A 17,358-nucleotide genomic window follows, 5' to 3' on the forward strand; every position below is an offset into this window, starting at 1 on the left:
TAAAATCTGCTTCTTGTAAGTTCAGTATTGAAATTGTATTTTTTTTTTAATTTTTTAGTTCAATACGGAAATTTTCAATAACCAGGTTTGGAATAGTAGTATCTTTGAGCTGGAAAAGTCTCGTTTGGCCGATTGCATTTTCTGTAACTGAGGCCACAGTATCCTCGGACTTGGCAGCATGTTTTTTAAGTCTCTTGTTTCTTGGGTCCCTTGATATAATCGACAGGTTATATATTTTGAAATACGTAACAGACAATTAGACATTTAATTCTTTATAGCCCTTGAAAATGAGGTGATTGGTTTTGTGAAACCCAATATCATATGCCCGGTTGATGGACTGGGAAGTTCAGCCACGTGGCCAAGGACGCACACCTGATGCGTGGGGGAGTTGGGGTGAACCACCAGCTCCTGGCCAACCTCAAGGCCAATCATTAAACCATCAGCTGCAAGGGAATAAGCTTAAGGTCCGCCCTCAAGAGTTTACAGCCCAGCAACCAGGTGTGGACCTGAACTAGGGCACCTGGGCCAGGCGGCTCTTCCAGGGCACTAGGGATCCCCAGGGATGGAGCAAAGGACTCTGCTGGAAATGAGCCACACTTTGCAAACGCCATTCCTTGAGCCTAAAACACCTTTCCTGACAGCACCTTTGCCCAGAGAGTGCTACTCCTTAATTGTCGAGCCTCGGTTCAAATATCACCTCTTCCTAGAAAGGTAGCCTCTTCCTCTTCCCACCCACCGCCATGCAATCCTTTCAAAGTCTGACCCTTCAGGCTGAGTCAGGAGCACCCCTCCCCACATGGGCCTCCTGCCCCCCTTCCCCCGGAGCTAATTCAGTCCTAGCCCTGGCCCATTCTGGGCTGTCCCTATCTGGGCCCCCACTGGACTGTGGTGAGGGGTGAGTCTCCTTCACTTCAGCGTTACAGCATAGGGTGGGCACAGCGGAGGCGACCTCAGCAATTGACTCCTGCAAGCCGCGGCTAGGGAGGGAGGCATGAAGGGCCCAGCACTGGGACGGGGATGATGTGAGCTTTCAGACTGATGGGGAAACAGGCCGCGCAGCACCCAGAAAATCAGGGACAGAGTCAAAAAACCCTCTTCCCTGTGGCAGGCTCCTGCGCCCGGGGCAGTCTTCCTCCACTGCCCCCCCTCCCAGCGGTCCCCAGAGATTCAGATGTTCTGGTCCCCAGGGCCCCGCAGGCCCATGATCTCCGGGCACGTCCTGCGGGCTCCTCTTGGCCCGTTTCCCCGGCCTCCCACAGCCGACGCGCCTGGCCCTTCCCGGTGCTGCCCTCTCCACGAGACCACAGATGTGGGGGTCGCCTCCCACTCCCCACTCCCCCGGAGCTCGGGCTCTCAGAATAGACCTTGAGATGCCGAGACGCCGGGGCAACGCCCCCGCCCTCTCCGGGAGCCGCCTCCCACCTGACGCCGCGCGCTGCATCCCCACCGTCACCAAGGTCATTTTGCGGGGATCCTCCGGCCCACGCTGGGTCGGCGCCTCCTCTCCAGGTCTGCCGGGAAAGCCCTGCCCACCCTCACAGCGGGGCCCCGCCGCGCGCCCCTGGGGGGCCCAGGCCACGTGCGATCCTCCCCGGGCTCCGCCCCTCGAGACACCTTCCCTCCAGGCACCCGGGAGGCGGTGAGGACCCTTCGGGACCGTTCCACGCCTGGTAGTGCCAAGCGCCCCCCCCCCCTGCCCCCGCGCTCTCTGGAAAGCTCCGCCCGCGCCGCAGCCGAGGGGCGCCCCGCCCCCGAGCCGGGGGACAGACCCTACCGCGCCGCGCCGGGCGGGCGGCCCGGGTCTCTGCGGAAACGTTCCCCCCCACCAGGGCACCCCCGCCCTCCACACCCCCTGCCAGAGCCCCCCTCCCCAAAGCCGCGTGGATCAGAGCGAGCGCGGGAGAGCAGCTCCCCCTTGTGGCCGTGTCCTGGGGACCGGGCCGGATCCTGGGCTCGCAGGAGAGACCTCAGGACAGATGCTAAGGCAGAAAAAGTGGGTGGGTGGATGGATGGATGGATGGATGGATGGGTGGGTGGTTGGGTGGGTGGATGGATGAATAGGTGAATGAGTGTTAAAATGAATGGATGGATGGTTGGATGGATAGAGATGGATGGAAGAAAGAAAGAAAGAAAGAAAGAAAGAAAGAAAGAAAGAAAGAAAGAAAGAAAGAAAGAAGACAAAAAAGAAAAAGGAAAAAGAGCAAGAAATTAGTGATGAACAACATTCTCTGGTTCAGCCCTTTGCTCCTTTAGGTAGTGCTCCCTGACTCGTCCCATCCGGATCCGGAGTCTCCTGGGCTTCCTCCATCTCATCCCTGACCATCCTGCTAGTCCCTCCCCATCCTGGCCCCTGATGTGGGAAACAGAGGCAGAAGAGAAATTATGACATTTCCTTACTCCCTACAGCACACTGACAAGTCCTTGAAACAGGCAGAGGGACATTCCTCTACGGACTCAACTGCCTCGATGTTCACAGTTTACTACAGGCAAAAGGCAACCTAAGCCCAACCCCCGGGGATCCTGTGAGTCTACTTTAACATATAAAAATTCCTTTAGGGAACCCTGGGTGGCGCAGCGGTTTAGCGCCTGCCTTTGGCCCAGGGTGCGATCCTAGAGACCTGGGATCTAATCCCACGTCAGGCTCCTGGTGCATGGAGCCTGCTTCTCTGCCTCTCTCTCTCTCTCTCTCTCTGATCCGGTGCATGGAGCCTGCTTCTCTGCCTCTCTCTCTCTCTCTGTGTGTGTGTGTGACTATCATAAATAAATAAAAATGTAAAAATAATAGAAATTACCTTTAAAAATTTCCTTTATCTCTACCCCCCAAGGTATAAACTGGCAATCATCCCCAAGCACATGGCCCACCGACATACATCTGAAGGGTGTCATGACTAAGGTTTTATTATACAGTAATGAGTAACCTTTTCCCAAAAATAGCTAGCCCCTCAAGGTCCTGGACAGCTTGCTTCCAAAATTCCTCAGAGAGTTATGCTGTCCCTCCCTTAACCCCCTCCCAACATGAAAGTATACAATGGGCCCCTCCTCATGACCCTGGTGCAGCTCTTTCTGCCCACAGATCCTGTCCCTATGCTTTCAGAAAATCAGCTTTTTGCACCAAAGACATCTCAAGAACTCTTTCTTGGATGTCGAACTTGTACCCTAACACCTTTTCTACATCAACTCCTGGGCTGTCACTGCCGGCCTGTGAAGGCAGACACAAGGGCCGTCTCAGTCACCACTGAGCCCCCACAATCAGGGCACAGAGTAAGGCTCCGATGACCAGCAAGGCATCTCTTAGGGAGCATTCACTTACTCCCCCAATACACATTTTGCTTTGTTTTGTTTAATAGTTTTATTGAAGTAAAATCTACGTATCATAAAATTCAGATTTTTTAAAAAAAATTTTACTTATTTATCTGAGGGAGAGGGGAGGGATGCCTGGGTGGCTCAGCAGTTGGGCCACTGCCATTGGCTCAGGGCGTGATCTCGGGGTTCCTGCATCGGGCTCCCTACTGGGAGCCTGCTTCTCCCTCTGCCTATATCTCTGCCTTCTCTCTCTGTCTCTCATGAATAAATAAAATCTTTTGAGAGAGAGAGGGAGGGAGAGAGAGAGAGAGCGCACAGAGGTAAAGGGAGGGAGAGAGAAGCCAACTCCCACTGAGCAGGAAGCTTGACACTGGGCTCTATCCCAGGACTCTGAGATCATGACCTGAGTCGAAGGCAGATGCCTGACTGAGCCACCCAGGTGTCCCAAATTCACCCATTTTAAGTGCTTTAATATTGTGGGGTTGATTTTACAGAGTTGTATAGCCATCACCACAATCCAATTTTAGAACATTTCTATCACCCTAAAAAGATTTTTTTTTTTTAATTTATGATAGTCACAGAGAGAGAGAGAGAGAGGCAGAGACACAGGCAGAGGGAGAAGCAGGCTCCATGCACCGGGAGCCCGATGTGGGATTCGATCCCAGGTCTCCAGGATCACGCCCTGGGCCAAAGGCAGGCGCCAAACCGCTGCGCCACCCAGGGATCCCCTAAAAAGATTTTTTGGTGCCCATTGCAGTCACTTCCCATTCCCACACCCAGCCCCAGGCAACCACTGATCTACATTTCCTCATGTATGTATTCTTTTGTACATTTTACATGCATTTGCTGGATACTTCCTTCCATCAGATATTAGGTGCTGAGAATATACAATGACCCACACAGGCTCTGCCCTCAGGGAAGTCAAAGTCTGGCTAGGGCAATGGCTAATGGTAAAATATGTTCACTTGCTCAGTCATTCATTCAAAAGTATTTGATGTTTATTGAGTGGCTTCCATGTGCCAGGTACTGCCTGAGGATCTAGGGATAGAGCAGTGGGGGTGGGGGGATGCAAAAATCCTGCTCTGCTGGAGTTGATATTTTAATGAGAGGATAAAAAGAAAGAAATAGGGCAGCCCAAGTGGCTTATTTATTTATTTATTTATTTAAGATTTATTTATTTATTCATGAGAGACAGAGAGAGAGCGAGGCAGACACAGGCAGAGGCAGAAGCAGACTCCTCGAAGGGAAACCGATGCAGGACTCTATCCCAGATCCTGGGATCACACTCTGAGTCAAAGGCGAAGGCAGACACTCAACTGCTGAGCCACCCAGGTGTCCCAAATTGTACACTTTAAATTTTTTTTTTTTTTTGAGACACACAGAGAGAGAGATAGAGAGAGGCAGAGACACAGGGAGAGGGAGAAGCAGGCCCCATGCAGGGAGCCCGACGCGGGACTCGATCCCGGGTCTCCAGGATCACACCCTGGGCTGCATGTGGCGCTAAACCACTGCGCTACCGGGGCTGCCCCCAAATTGTACACTTTAATGAGTTAGTTTAATTGTAGCTCAAAAGCCATTAAAAAGTGGGGGGAGGGCAGCCTGGGTGGCTCAGCAGTTTAGTGCCGCCTTCAGCCCAGGGCGTGATCCTGGAGACCCAGGATCAAGTCCCATGTTGGGCTCCCTGCATGGAGCCTGCTTCTCCCTGTCTGTGTCTCTGCCTCTCTGTGTGTCTCTCATGAATAAATAAATAAATAAAATCTTTAAAAAAAGAAAGAAAGAAACAAGAAGATGTGTGAAACAATAGCTAGTTAAGTGTTATAAAGAGAAATAAACCAGTGGAAGGGATAGAAAGTGATGGGGTGAGGGGTGCCTGGGTGGCTCAGTTGGTTAAGTGTTGGATTCTTGGTTTTGGCTCAGGCTATGAGCTCAGGGTCCTGATCCAGCTGCCTTGGCTTCCATGCTCTGCACAGGGTCTGCTTAAGACTCCATCTCCGGGCAGCCCGGGTGGCTCAGCAGTTTAGTGCCTTCAGCCCAGGGCCTGATCCTGGAGACCCGGGATCCAGTCCCATGTCAGGCTCCCTGCAGGGAGCCTGCTTCTCCCTCTGTCTGTGTCTCTGCCTCTCTCTCTATCTCTCTCATGAATAAATAAATAAAATCTTTAAAAAAAAAAAAGACTCCCTCTCCCACTCCTTCTCCCTCTCCCACACTGAGCTCTTGCACTCACTCTTTAAAATAAATAAATCTTTAAAAAAAAAAGTGATGGGGTGTAATTTTAGACAAGGTGTTCAGGGAGCATGTCTCTGAGAAGTAAACATTTGATAAGTGACCTGACCTATTTTATAATAAAGTGTTGAAAAACTCACGTAATTTCTTGAATACTGTGCTGAAAGTGAAAAATAGATGGTTATTTGAGTACATAGTGGTTAAAAGTGAGTCAGTTTTTTACTCTCATGATCATGGGGCTGACTGGGCACTTCACTATCACTGCCCAGCATAAAGACAGCATCCTGTACCACATATAAACAAATCCAGAAAAAGATCAAAATTCAAAATTTGAAGTATTGTCTCTATTGAATGCATATTACTTTTGTACCATTGAAAAATAAAAAAAATGGGATCCCTGGGGTGGCCAAGTGGTTTAGCGCCTGCCTTTGGCCCAGGGCGCGATCCTGGAGACCCGGGATCGAATCCCACGTCGGGCTCCCGGTGCATGGAGCCTGCTTCTCCCTCTGCCTATGTCTCTGCCTCTCTCTCTCTCTCTGTGTGACTATCATAAATAAATAAAAACTAAAGAAAAAAAATTTTCAAAAAAATCGTAATTTGGGGACTGTTTCAAGTTTAGATACTTTCCCACCACATCCACTCCCCAGTTCTGTTTGTACGTAAAAGACCCCCTCCAGACCACAGATAACTGGGCCAAAGGGATACCATCCAAAGGGGCACTTTTGTCATTGGGGTAGCACTGTCCCCACATGCTGCAGCACATTCAGCATTCCTAGCCATCCCAGAGTTTGCTTCAGGGTCCCCTGGGGAGGACCCTGAGACATTATGATTGCAGAGTTAAAACTATCTCCATAATATTAATATGGTTTTTTTGCTTAGTTCACTCATGGAATGTGTGCTTGTGGGTTCCTGTATTTTATTTATTTATTTATAAGTAGGATTTCATTTTTTTAAGGCTTTATTTATTTAAGAGAGAGAGAGGGCAGCCCCAGTGGCCCAGCAGTTTAGCACCTGCCTTTGGCCCAGGGCATGAATCTGAGGCCCCAGGATCATGTCCCGCATGGGGCTCCCTGCATGGAGCCTGCTTCTCCCTCTGCCTGGGTCTCTGCCTCTCTGTGTGTGTGTGTGTCTCATGAATAAATAAATAAAATCTAAGAAAAGAAAGAAAGAAAGAAAGAAAGAAAGAAAGAAAGAAAGAAAGAAAGAAAGAAAGAAAGAAAGAAAGAAAGAAAGAAAGAAAGAAAGAAAGAAGAAAGAAAGAGAAAGAAAGAAAGAGAAAGAAAGAAAGAAAGAAAGAAAGAAAGAAAGAAAGAAAGAAAGAAAGAAAGAAAGAAAGCTTTCTCTTTAAAAAAAAAAAAGAGAGAGAGAGAGAGCATGAATGGTGGGGAGGAGCAGAGGGAGGGGGAGAGAGGCGTAGACTCCCTGTCCAGCAGGGACCCTAAGCCGAAAGCAGATGCTTAACTGACAGCCACCCAGGTGCCCCTATTTTTATTAATCTATTTTTTTTAAGTAATCTCTATACTCAATATGGGGCTTGAACTCATGAGCCCAAGATCAAGAGTTCCATGCTCTACCAACTGAGCCAGCCGGGTGCCCACACCAGGTTCTTATATTTTAAAATTATCTGTTTGGGGACGCCTGGGTTGAGTGTCTGCCACTCAGAGAAATAAAATTCTCTGTTTTTTAGTTCTAATATAGTAAATATCAGTAGTTGTAGCCCACATAAATAAAAGCTCTTTGGTGTCCTCAATACTTTTAAGAAAAGGATCCTGAGATGAGAAACTTCCAGAACACCTGCCCACAGCAAACCTTTACCAAGTCACTGTGACAGTCACCAAAGGATCCTACAAATTTCCAAATGTTGCCCAGCCAATGCCCTGGGTGCAAATCACAACCATCAGCAGCAGAAAATCAACTGCAGTCTCTGTCCTTTTTCTCTTACTTCTGTAAAAGGATGTTGGGGATCCCTGGGTGGCGCAGCGGTTTAGCGCCTGCCTTTGGCCCAGGGCGTGATCCTGGAGACCCGGGATCGAATCCCACGTCGGGCTCCTGGTGCATGGAGCCTGCTTCTCCCTCTGCCTATGTCTCTGCCTCTCTCTCTGTGTGACTATCATAAATAAATAAAAATTTAAAAAAATAAATAAAAAGGTAACTTTCCTTTAAAAAAAAAAAAAAAAAAAAAAGGATGTTGAATTGGATTTTTCCAGGACTGCCAAATTGCTACTAATCCCCCAAAGCTGGAGGCCCCAAAGTGGCTAACTACCCCATAGCTTAAGTTCAAGGTCTCCACAATTGGAACCAGCCACCTGCCCAAAGAATTCACTGAAAGGTCACAAGGCTGACCAACTTCCAGCAACCCCCACTTCCCGCTAAAAAAGATGAAGCAGAGTAAGGAAGTGCCAGCCTGTTTGGAAGGAAAGGAAAGGAAAACAGTTCCCTACAGTTAACAAGATCTTTCTCTCTTTTGTGGACTCTGAATCAGGTTTCAGCAGAAATTTTTTGGGTTGTTTTTCCCTCAAATATTTGTTATGAAAAAGTTTAGGGGCGCCTGGGTGGCTCAGTCAGTTAAGCTGCTGACTCTTGGTTTTGGCTCAGGTCATGATCTCAGGGTCGTGGGATCAAGCCCTGCTTCAGGCTCCATGCTTGGTAAGAAGTCTGCTGGAGATTCTCTTTCTCTCTCCCTCTGCCCCTGCTCCTCTCTCTAAAATAAATACATATATTTTTAAAAAATTTAAATCTATGGAAAAGTTGAGAGAATACAAACTCCCTCATATCCTCTACCTAGAGTCAGCAGTTGCTAACATTGCATGCTATTTGTTTCTACTCTCTCTCAATAAATACCCACACATGCTCACATATGTGATCTTTGCTGAACCATCCTGAGTCTTGGCTCCTAAAACTTTATGTATTTTCTTTCAGATATTCTCTAAGAATAAGGGTATTTGCTCACAGAATGAGAATACCATTATCACACCTAAAAACCTGAGCAATCATTCCATACAAAGATATAGTATCCCAGCTTCTGTTTTAAAATGAATGAAAATGAGGGATCCCTGGGTGGCTCAGGGGTTTAGCACCTGTCTTCGGCCCAGGGCGTGATCCTGGAGTCTCAGGATGGAGTCCCACGTCAGGCTCCCTGAATGGAGCCTGCTTCTCCCTCTGTCTGTGTCTCTGCCTCTCTCTCTGTGTGTGTCTCGCATGAATAAATAAATAAAATCTTTAAAAAATATAATAAAGTAAATAAAAATGAAATAAAACCGACTGATAAAGACAAATACCATATGATTTCACTCATGTGGAATATAAAAAGCAAAACGAACAAACAAAAAGTAGAAACAAAGAACAGACTGATGGGGAAAAACAGAGGGGAGGAGGGTGGAGGAATGGGCAAATGGGTGAAGGGGAGTGGAAGATACAGACTTCCAGTTAGGGAGTGAAAAAGTCACAGGAGATAAAAGATATAGCATTGGGGATATAGCCAATGATACTGTAATAGCATTGTATGGTGACAGATGGTAGCTACACTTGTGGTCAGCATAGTACAACATACACAGATGCTGAATCACTGTGTTGTGTACCTGAAATTAGTGGAACATTGTGTGTCAACCATACTCAAGAAAAAATGTAATAAAAAAAAGGAATAAGGGACTCCTGGGTGGCTCAGCAGTTGATCATCTGCTTCAGCTCAGGTTGTGATCTTAGAGTTCTGGGATGGAGTCCCACATCAGGCTCCCTGAGGGGGGCCTGCTTCTCCCTCTGCCTGTGGTTCTCATGAATTAATAAATAAAATCTTATTTAAAAAAAGTCTACAGCCTTTAACCAACAGGGAAGAAAGAAATTAACATAGAGTTCAGGTGGGGATAGTAGCTAAATAACAAAAGGAAACTGTCATGTTTTGATTCTAAGGAATTCAAACTTCTCAATAGGGATGCCTGTGTGGCTCAGTGGTTGAGTGTCTGCCTTTGGCTCAGGTCGTGATTCTGGGGTCCTGGAATCAAGTTCCGCATTGGGTTCCCCACAGGGTGTTTGCTTCTGTCTCTACCTCTCTGTATCTCTCATGAATAAATAAAACCTTAGAAAGAAAAAAAGAAACTTCTCAGTAAACTATTTCCATTCAGAATCGGGAAGTGGAGGCCATGACCTCGGTGGATGGTACTGGGCACTGGTTGTACACAAGTGGGTTTTAAGTTTGTACCAAGATAGCCAAACTGCAATGTCCAGATATGGCTGTAACAAGGTTTCCCATCACGCACATTTTCCGAGAGCCCCAACAGGCCTCTCGTTGAGAGGTGAGGCTTGTGTGCTCTTTGGAAGCTGCTTCTGATTCTTTTGTGAAACACTCACGGTGGATGGCCTGAGCTGCTGGGTCAGACAGAAATCCAATTGCCCTGAGGCCACTGCCATGTGAGGAAGCCCAACCCAGTGCAGGTGGAGAGACCACGTGGAGCAGCCCTGAAACAACACGGGAGAGAGAGCTGCGCACCGGGCCCCCAGCTGCTTCTCTGTCCCAGCTTCAGCCACCAACTGATTGCAACCACATGAGATCCCAAGCCAGAACTGCCCAGCTGGATCCTTCCCCAAACTCTGACCACAGACATGGTGAGAGATAATAGGCTATTGTTTTAAGCCACTATGTTTTGGAGTGATTTGTTACCCAGCAATAGTAACTAGAAAGGGTGGAGTGCAGAAAATAAGCAGCTTGCGGAGAATTGCAGCCTCCAGCGCTGGGGATGATCATATAATGACAGCAACAGCAGATAACACGAAAGTGCTTTCTGTGTCTGGGCACCATTTTAAGTGCTTGGCATTAACTAGCTAATTTAACCTGCACAGCAACCCTAGGAGGAAGAGCGTCATAATTACCCCCGTTTTACAGACGGGAAACGTGGCAGGGAAGACAACTGGAATTGGCTAAAAAAAAACAACGGAATTTGAACCCAGGCCGTAGCTGCAGCAGCCGGCGTTGACCACTCACCTTGCCAATGAGGAGCATGTGACGTGGCTCAGCCATTCTGGGCAGTCGGCTCCCCGCCTCTCCCAGGCCACGGTGATTGGCTCGGAGGTGGGCATGTGACTAGACCTGGTGGGGTCATGTGACCTGGGCCAGCCAATCAGCGTCAGCCTCGTTCCTGGGGCGGGGAACTCTGAGCCAGAGGCGCACTCCTTTACCTTCGCATTTACCCCGTGACCGGAAGGCTGGTGGCCGCCATCTTGGGAGCTGCTGCATCCGAATGATGCCCATCCTGCAGCGGGCAGGAAAGGAATAGGGCCGTTGCTGACCTGGCGTAATGAACTTCAGCTGTAGCCAGCCGAGGGTGGATTTTCCAGTTACAAATCTCCCCTTCTAGCATGAGCCATTTGAGGCAGCTTTTCTGTGATGCGCATGAGACTAATCAGAATGTTTGACCAGCAGCACTCTGGGTGCATTGCTGTGCCCGACAGTGACATTTTTCTTGCTGCTTTGTGGGGGAGGCCTGGGAAGTCCTGCAGGGGACACCAGGGCAGTTGGAGTGGTCACGGTGAGGAGCATTGGCGGGCCTTGAGGCCGCGTGGTTCACCAAAACAGATATTTTAGGGACGCCCGGGTGGCTCCGTGGTCGAGCATCTGCCTTCGGCTCAGGTCACGATCCCGGGACCCTGGGATCGAGTCCTGCGTCGGGCTCCCTGCAAGGAGCCTGCTTCTCCCTCTGCCCGTGTCTCTGCCTCTCTCTCTGTGTCTCTCATGAGCATATATCTTTTTAAAAATATCATAACAAATAACCTAATATCTCAACAATGTTCATAGCACAATAGTCCAGGCTGAATGTTCGCTTTACTTGCTGACTGATGCAACCTCCTTTTGACACAAGCTAGTGTGAATGGATTTCTGTTTCCTGCAAGTGGAAAAAAAAAAAAAAAAAGACATCCTTTCATGAACCTGAGTCATGACTCAAACCTTTAGGAAATAACAAATAGCAGTGAGATCTTACTTTAACCGAATGAGGTCATTTCAGCTTCGGGTCAGGCGGAAACTCTACGGAGATTTTGACTGAGCTGCCAGGGTCCGCACCCTTTGGCCCAGGAGTCCCGCTTCTGGGACGTCCGAGGATGTGGATCGGGGCATTATTTATAATGGGAGGAAATTGGAAACAGCTTCAATGTCTGGCAACGCTGCCTCGTTGAGTAAACATCGTGCAAACATTAGAAATTGTGTTTACACAAAGATGTTTTAACAGGGGAACAGCTTACGTTTTAAGAAGGGAAAAAGTAGGGCTGTATAAACAATTTGCTCACAGTTATGTAAAATACAGACACACATTTTCTTAAAGCCTGCATAAAATACAAAAGACTCAATGGAAATACATCAAAATATTAACTACAGTAGTGACGTGCGATTTGCAGGCAAAGCATCTTTGTCTTTCTAGTTTTCTGTATTTTCCAAATTTTGCTTAACAGACAACAAGCGTTTTGCTTTGTTTTGTTTTAAAGCAATGTTAACTACTATTAGTATTTTTCAAGATTTTAGTTTTAAGTAATCTCTACACCCAACATGGGGCTCAAATTCACAATCCCAAGATCAAGAGTTGCACTCTCCCCTGAGCCAGCTGAGTGTCTGGAAACTCTTTTATTTTCAAAAATTGTAACTGAGATCATGAACATTTCCAGATACAAAAACAAAAAACGGAGAGACAGTAAACCCACACGGGCCCATCACCCAGCTTCAAGAATCATCAACGTTCTGGCCATTTCATCCTCTTTCCCCTCCCTATTGTTTCAATACTTAAAAAAAAAAAAATACAAGTGACAGACATCACTTATTTAATACAAAGAGCATCTAAAAGGGGGTGATATATTGGGCAGCCCAGGTGGCTCAGTGGTTTAGAGCCGCCTTCAGCCCAGGGCCTGATCCCAGAGATCTGGGATCGAGTCCCACATCAGGCTCCCTGCATGGAGCCTGCTTCTCCCTCTGTCTGTGTCTCCGCCTCTCTCTCTGTGTCTCTATGAATAAATAAATAAAAATCTCTAAAAATTGAAAAAATAAATAATAAAAGAGGGGATATATTTCTTTACATAACTACAATGCCTAATCACATCTAACGAAATTAACACATTTCTTTCTCTCTTTTTTTTTAGGTTTATTTATTTATTTGTTGTAATCTCTACTCCCAAAGTGGGGCTCAGTCAAAGGATCCCATGATCAAGGGTCACATGATCTACCGACTGAGCCAGTCAGACACACTTGTTCTCAGTTTTTTAACATTCTTATTTACAGTGAAAGTCAAGTGTGTGTGTGTGTGTGTGTGTGTGTGTGTGTGTAGGTATGTGTACAGTTCTATGAGTTTTGACAAATCCAGAGTCATGTTAATGACCATCAGAAGCAGGATTCATGGAGTTCAATCACTCCCAAAATGCCCTTGGGCTTTGTAGTCAATATGTTTGGTTTTTATGTTTCTGTACATATTTTCTTTCCCTAATGGGAGAGAAAGCAATAATCAGAGGTGATTTAAGGCCTGAGCTTATTTAAGATTACCAAGCACTGGGTTAGGTAGGAGACTTGGGCTCCAGGTACACTCTCTCCAGCTTGGGGCCTTCCTCTCTCTGAGCCTCAGTTTCCCATGTATAAAGTGGAGGCTATGAAGATCCAGTGAGTTAGGAAGGTGCTCAGGAAGCTCTCAGTGATATGGGGGGAGGGTGGGCCCTGACCTGCCTTTCCTTCTTTTTTTTTTTTTTTAATTTAAAGATTTCATTTATTTATTCATGAGAGATACAGAGAGAGGCAGAGACATAGGCAGAGGGAGAGGCAGGCTCCCTGCAGGGAATCCAATGTGCCAAGTCCATCCCAGGACGCTGGGATCATGACCTGAGCTGAATTCAGACGCTCAACCACTGAGCCGTCCAGGTCCCCCTCCTTTATTTACAGCACCCTAGACTAACTCACCTGATCCAGGCACTGCGCCTGCGCAGAGCACCCAGCACTCCTGGGCCCCTCCCACCTCTCTCCCCAAAGCCATCCAGACACTATGTTCTGTGGTTTCTTCAGTGAGACTCCCAGCAAGCAGAGACCCCAGGGGCTGGCCCACCTGGGTCCCTGCCTGGCCTCTAGGCTTCCTTTGTTTCACCTGCAACCCAGTTCCCCTCCCTCCCTTCCTAAATCACACCACACCCTTCCGTGTCCAACGGGATATCACAGAGGCCTGCCAAGTGCCCTCATGCCCTATATGACAAAATTATTTCCAGTAAGAATCAGAAAATGAAACGAACAATATTAATGGCCACCAAAAAAATGCAGAGTGGACATTTTCTTTTCTTGAACCTCATATATATAAAATCATGCCAGTAAAAAAGAATTTAAAAATAAACATTACAGTACAAAAAAGAAAAAAAACACTACTGTTTATTCAAAGTTTATGGCAAGATTCAAAGTTTGAACTTGGGTCTTTTGGTTACAGTCTGATGTAATAAAGCTTTATGGAAATAATTGTGAGGGTTTTTTTCTTCTTGAGGAGAGCGAGACTGGGAGGGAGGGAGAGAGACAGAAACACAGACAGCGGGACGCCTGAGTGGCTCAGTGGTTGAGAGTCTGCCTTTGGCTCAGGTCATGATCCTGGGGTTCTGGGATCAAGTCCTGCATTGGGCTCTCCTCCCTCTGCCTATGTCTCTGCCTCTCTCTGTGTGTCTCTCACGAATAAATAAAATCTCAAAAAGAAAGAAAGAAAGAAATACAGAGACCAGAGAGAGTGTGTGCATGCAGAGAATACAGGTTGCATTTCCAATGGCTGCTTTACAGGAAAGGCTCACCTTTGAGTCCCATCTTCCAGACACTGGGCTCTGAGCACTTATAGGGGGAGGCACTCTCCAAAGCCTCCACCCCCACCCCAGGACTTAGGACAAGAGCATCACAGAAACCTTACCTCCCTGGCCCTGGATCCCTCTGGAAACTCAATCCCTCCCCTTCACACCCCCAGTGCTGAGCTGGCTGAGCCCCTACCCGCCCCTGAGTTCTCTGTGGGGCCTGCCTGGATCAGCCCTGGGGAAATGTGCTTCTGTTGCAGGAGAGAAAGGTGGAGGTTCTTTTTTCTTTTCTTTTTTCTTTTTTTTTTTGACTGGTTATCGAAGTAGACACACATACAAAACAGTCCAAACCATCAGTGTACAGCAGGGTGAGTTTTCACCAACTGAATACACTCGTGCCATCGGCTTCCAGACCAAGAAACATCTCCAGTCCCCAAGAAGTTCCTTCCTGGCTCTTTTCAGGCCATGCCCCCTCCCCTCAAGGCCACCATCATTGTGACGTCTGGCTGAATTGATGGGTCTTTCCTGCCTCGAGCTTCATGTAAATGGAGTCAGAAAATACACTCTCTTTAGTGTCGGGCTTTTTCCACTCAACACCGTGTGAAATTCAGTCTCATTAACGCGGGTAGTCAGAGGTAATTCTCACTGCAGAACCTGTTGTGTGACTGTACCCAGTTTATTTGTCCGTTCTCCATTGGTAATGAGGGAGTGTGTCAAATGGAAAGAGTCCTCTGGGCAGACGGAACAGTCAGTGCAAAGGTCCTGAGGGAGAACATGTCTGGTATTTTAAAGGAACAAGAGGATCTGTGTGGCTAGAGAGGAGCAACTGGGGGTGGGGGTGGGGGGCGTGGAGAATGAGGTCAGACAGGGAAAAAGAAGCAGATGGTGCAGTCTTAGGGGCACAGTGGTGAGTCTGGCTTTTACTCTGAGTGAAATCGAGCCAGTTTCTGAGCAGGGGAGGAATCTGATCTGACTTGGGTATTGGGAGTCCCAGGGGCAGGAGTGAGAAGCCTAAGGGGCAGGGCAGAGGGGTAGGTAGAAGCAGTGGAGGCAGTCAGAAGAGTTTAGACTCGGAATACACTTTTGTGTTTGTGATTAGGATATACCTTATTAACTTCTACCTTCTTATTTTTAAGATTTTATTTATTTATTCATGAGAGACACACAGAGAGAGGCAGAGACATAGGCAGAGGGAGAAGCAGACTCCCTGCGGGGAGCCCGATGTGGGTCTCGATCAAAGGACCCCTGGATCCCGCCAAAGGCCGACGCTCAACCACTGAGCCACCTGGGCTCAGTCATCCCTGACTTCTACCTTTAACTTTGTGATTCTGTTGCTCCCACTTTTGCTATGCATCCCACCCCCTCACATTTAGGGTTTTTATTTTATTTATTTATTCATGAGAGACACACACAGAGAGAGGCAGAAACACAGGCAGAGGGAGAAGCAGGCTCCATGCAGGGATCCCGATGGGGGACTCCATCCTGGGTCTCTGGGATCACACCCTGGGCCCAAGGCAGCGCCAAACCGTTAAGCCACCAGGGCTGCCCTCATTTAGGTTTTTTGAAGCGGCTGTATATTTGGTTTGGATTTGTTTTAGGCTTTTTTACCCTTTCTTTTCCCTCCACTAGCTTCCAATCTATGCACCGTTTGTACTTTTTTTAGTAGTAATCCTTGAAATTTTGGATGGCAGCGGATTGCAATCCTTGCAATTCAGGCACACTTTAAAAAAATCAAATCTGAGGTTTAATTAAGAGTGTAACCATTATACCCGGCCCTGCTTGGATCGTGACCCCACTGTGCAGACCGGAGGGCGGGGAGTCCCTGATGACGGAGAGTCTCCGATGACCGTGCGAGCACCGGCCGCCAGGGGGCACGAGCGGCTTGGGGTGCGCCGGCGCGCGGTGACCGTCAGGGGGCGCTGTGGCGCTCGTCCCGGGAGCGCGGTGGCCGCTTGGACTGTTGCCCTCTGGACATTCCAGACGAGAATGCGTTGGTCCCCGACTTGTGCCAAGGGCCTCACAGCGCCGGGGCCGAGGATTAGTGCGGGGGATGTAGGCAGGATAAAGGCTAGAGCCTTGGAACACCTTCCAGGCCTCAGGGGAGGGGTGAGAGGGGTGCCGGAATTTGACCTCAAAGTTTTCCCGCACTGTTGCCCGCCCCCCACCCCGTCCCCATTCCTCGGACTTTTATAACAGCAAGGTGGTCGTGGGAGGGTGAGGGTTAGGTGGGGTGAACGTGGGCTTCCAGGCAGCGGTGCTTGAGGGAACGAGAATTATGGGGTTCCTAGTTTGCTTGTGTGTTTTTCTTCCATGAACGTCCAAAGCTTCAACAGATTCTCAAAGGGACCTACGACCCCAAACACAGACTGTTTGGAACCCTGTCTCTTCTTCCAGGAAGCCTTCCCTGATGTTCTCTCAGACTGGGTCAGGTGCCTTCTCTGGGCATCCACCGCCTCTGATCTTCCCCATCTGGGTCCTGAGCCCTCTGTTACCCCAGAAAAGATTGTCGGGGCACCTGGGTGGCTCAGTCTGTTAGGTGACTGCCTTTGGCTGGGGTTATCATTCAAGGGTCCTGGAATCGAGTCCCTGCTCAGCGGAGAGTTTGCTTCTTCCCCCCCCCCCCCCCCCCCCCCCCCCCCGGCTTGTGCTCTCCTTCTCTCTCTCAAATAAATAAATAAAATCTCAGGGTCCTTGGTTGTCTGCCTTCCAATCGGGTCACGATCCCAGGGCTCTGTTGTCTGTTGGGTAGGAAGCCTGCTTCTCCCTCTCCCCCTGCCTGCCTGCCACTCTGCAGCGTCAAATAAATAAAAATCTTAGAAAAATAAAATAATTTTTAAAAAATAAGATCTTAAAAAAAAAAAAAAGAATAGATTGCCATGTCTGGCAATGTCTCTGTCCCTCACTGGAGCTCCATGCAGGCAGGGAACCAGGGATTTCTTTGGCACCAAAAACGTCACCAGCACTGTCCAGCACAGGAACTGAAACACCTGCGGGAGGGGGGAGGAGGCAGTTAAAAGATACCTGCCTTCCTTACCTGTAGACCTTTACAGATGTTCTCAC

General features: G+C 48.3%; 1 long non-coding RNA gene across 3 annotated transcripts in view; it reads right to left on the reverse strand.

Moving 5' to 3' along the window:
- Nucleotides 1-10,676, reverse strand: part of LOC106559890 — a 22,131-nt gene extending 11,455 nt beyond the window's left edge. The window contains exon 1 of one of the 3 annotated variants that reach the window (XR_005354629.1): nucleotides 10,502-10,648. This is a non-coding gene — a long non-coding RNA (uncharacterized LOC106559890). Of the gene's footprint in view, nucleotides 1-1,422; nucleotides 1,662-10,501 lie in introns of those variants that run through there. The other 2 variants (XR_005354630.1, XR_005354631.1) reach the window with 2 other exon arrangements.
- Between the last annotated feature and the right edge of the window lie 6,682 nt (nucleotides 10,677-17,358).

Source organism: Canis lupus, chromosome 1, assembly GCF_011100685.1.
Source record: "Canis lupus familiaris isolate Mischka breed German Shepherd chromosome 1, alternate assembly UU_Cfam_GSD_1.0, whole genome shotgun sequence".
NCBI lineage: Eukaryota > Metazoa > Chordata > Mammalia > Carnivora > Canidae > Canis > Canis lupus.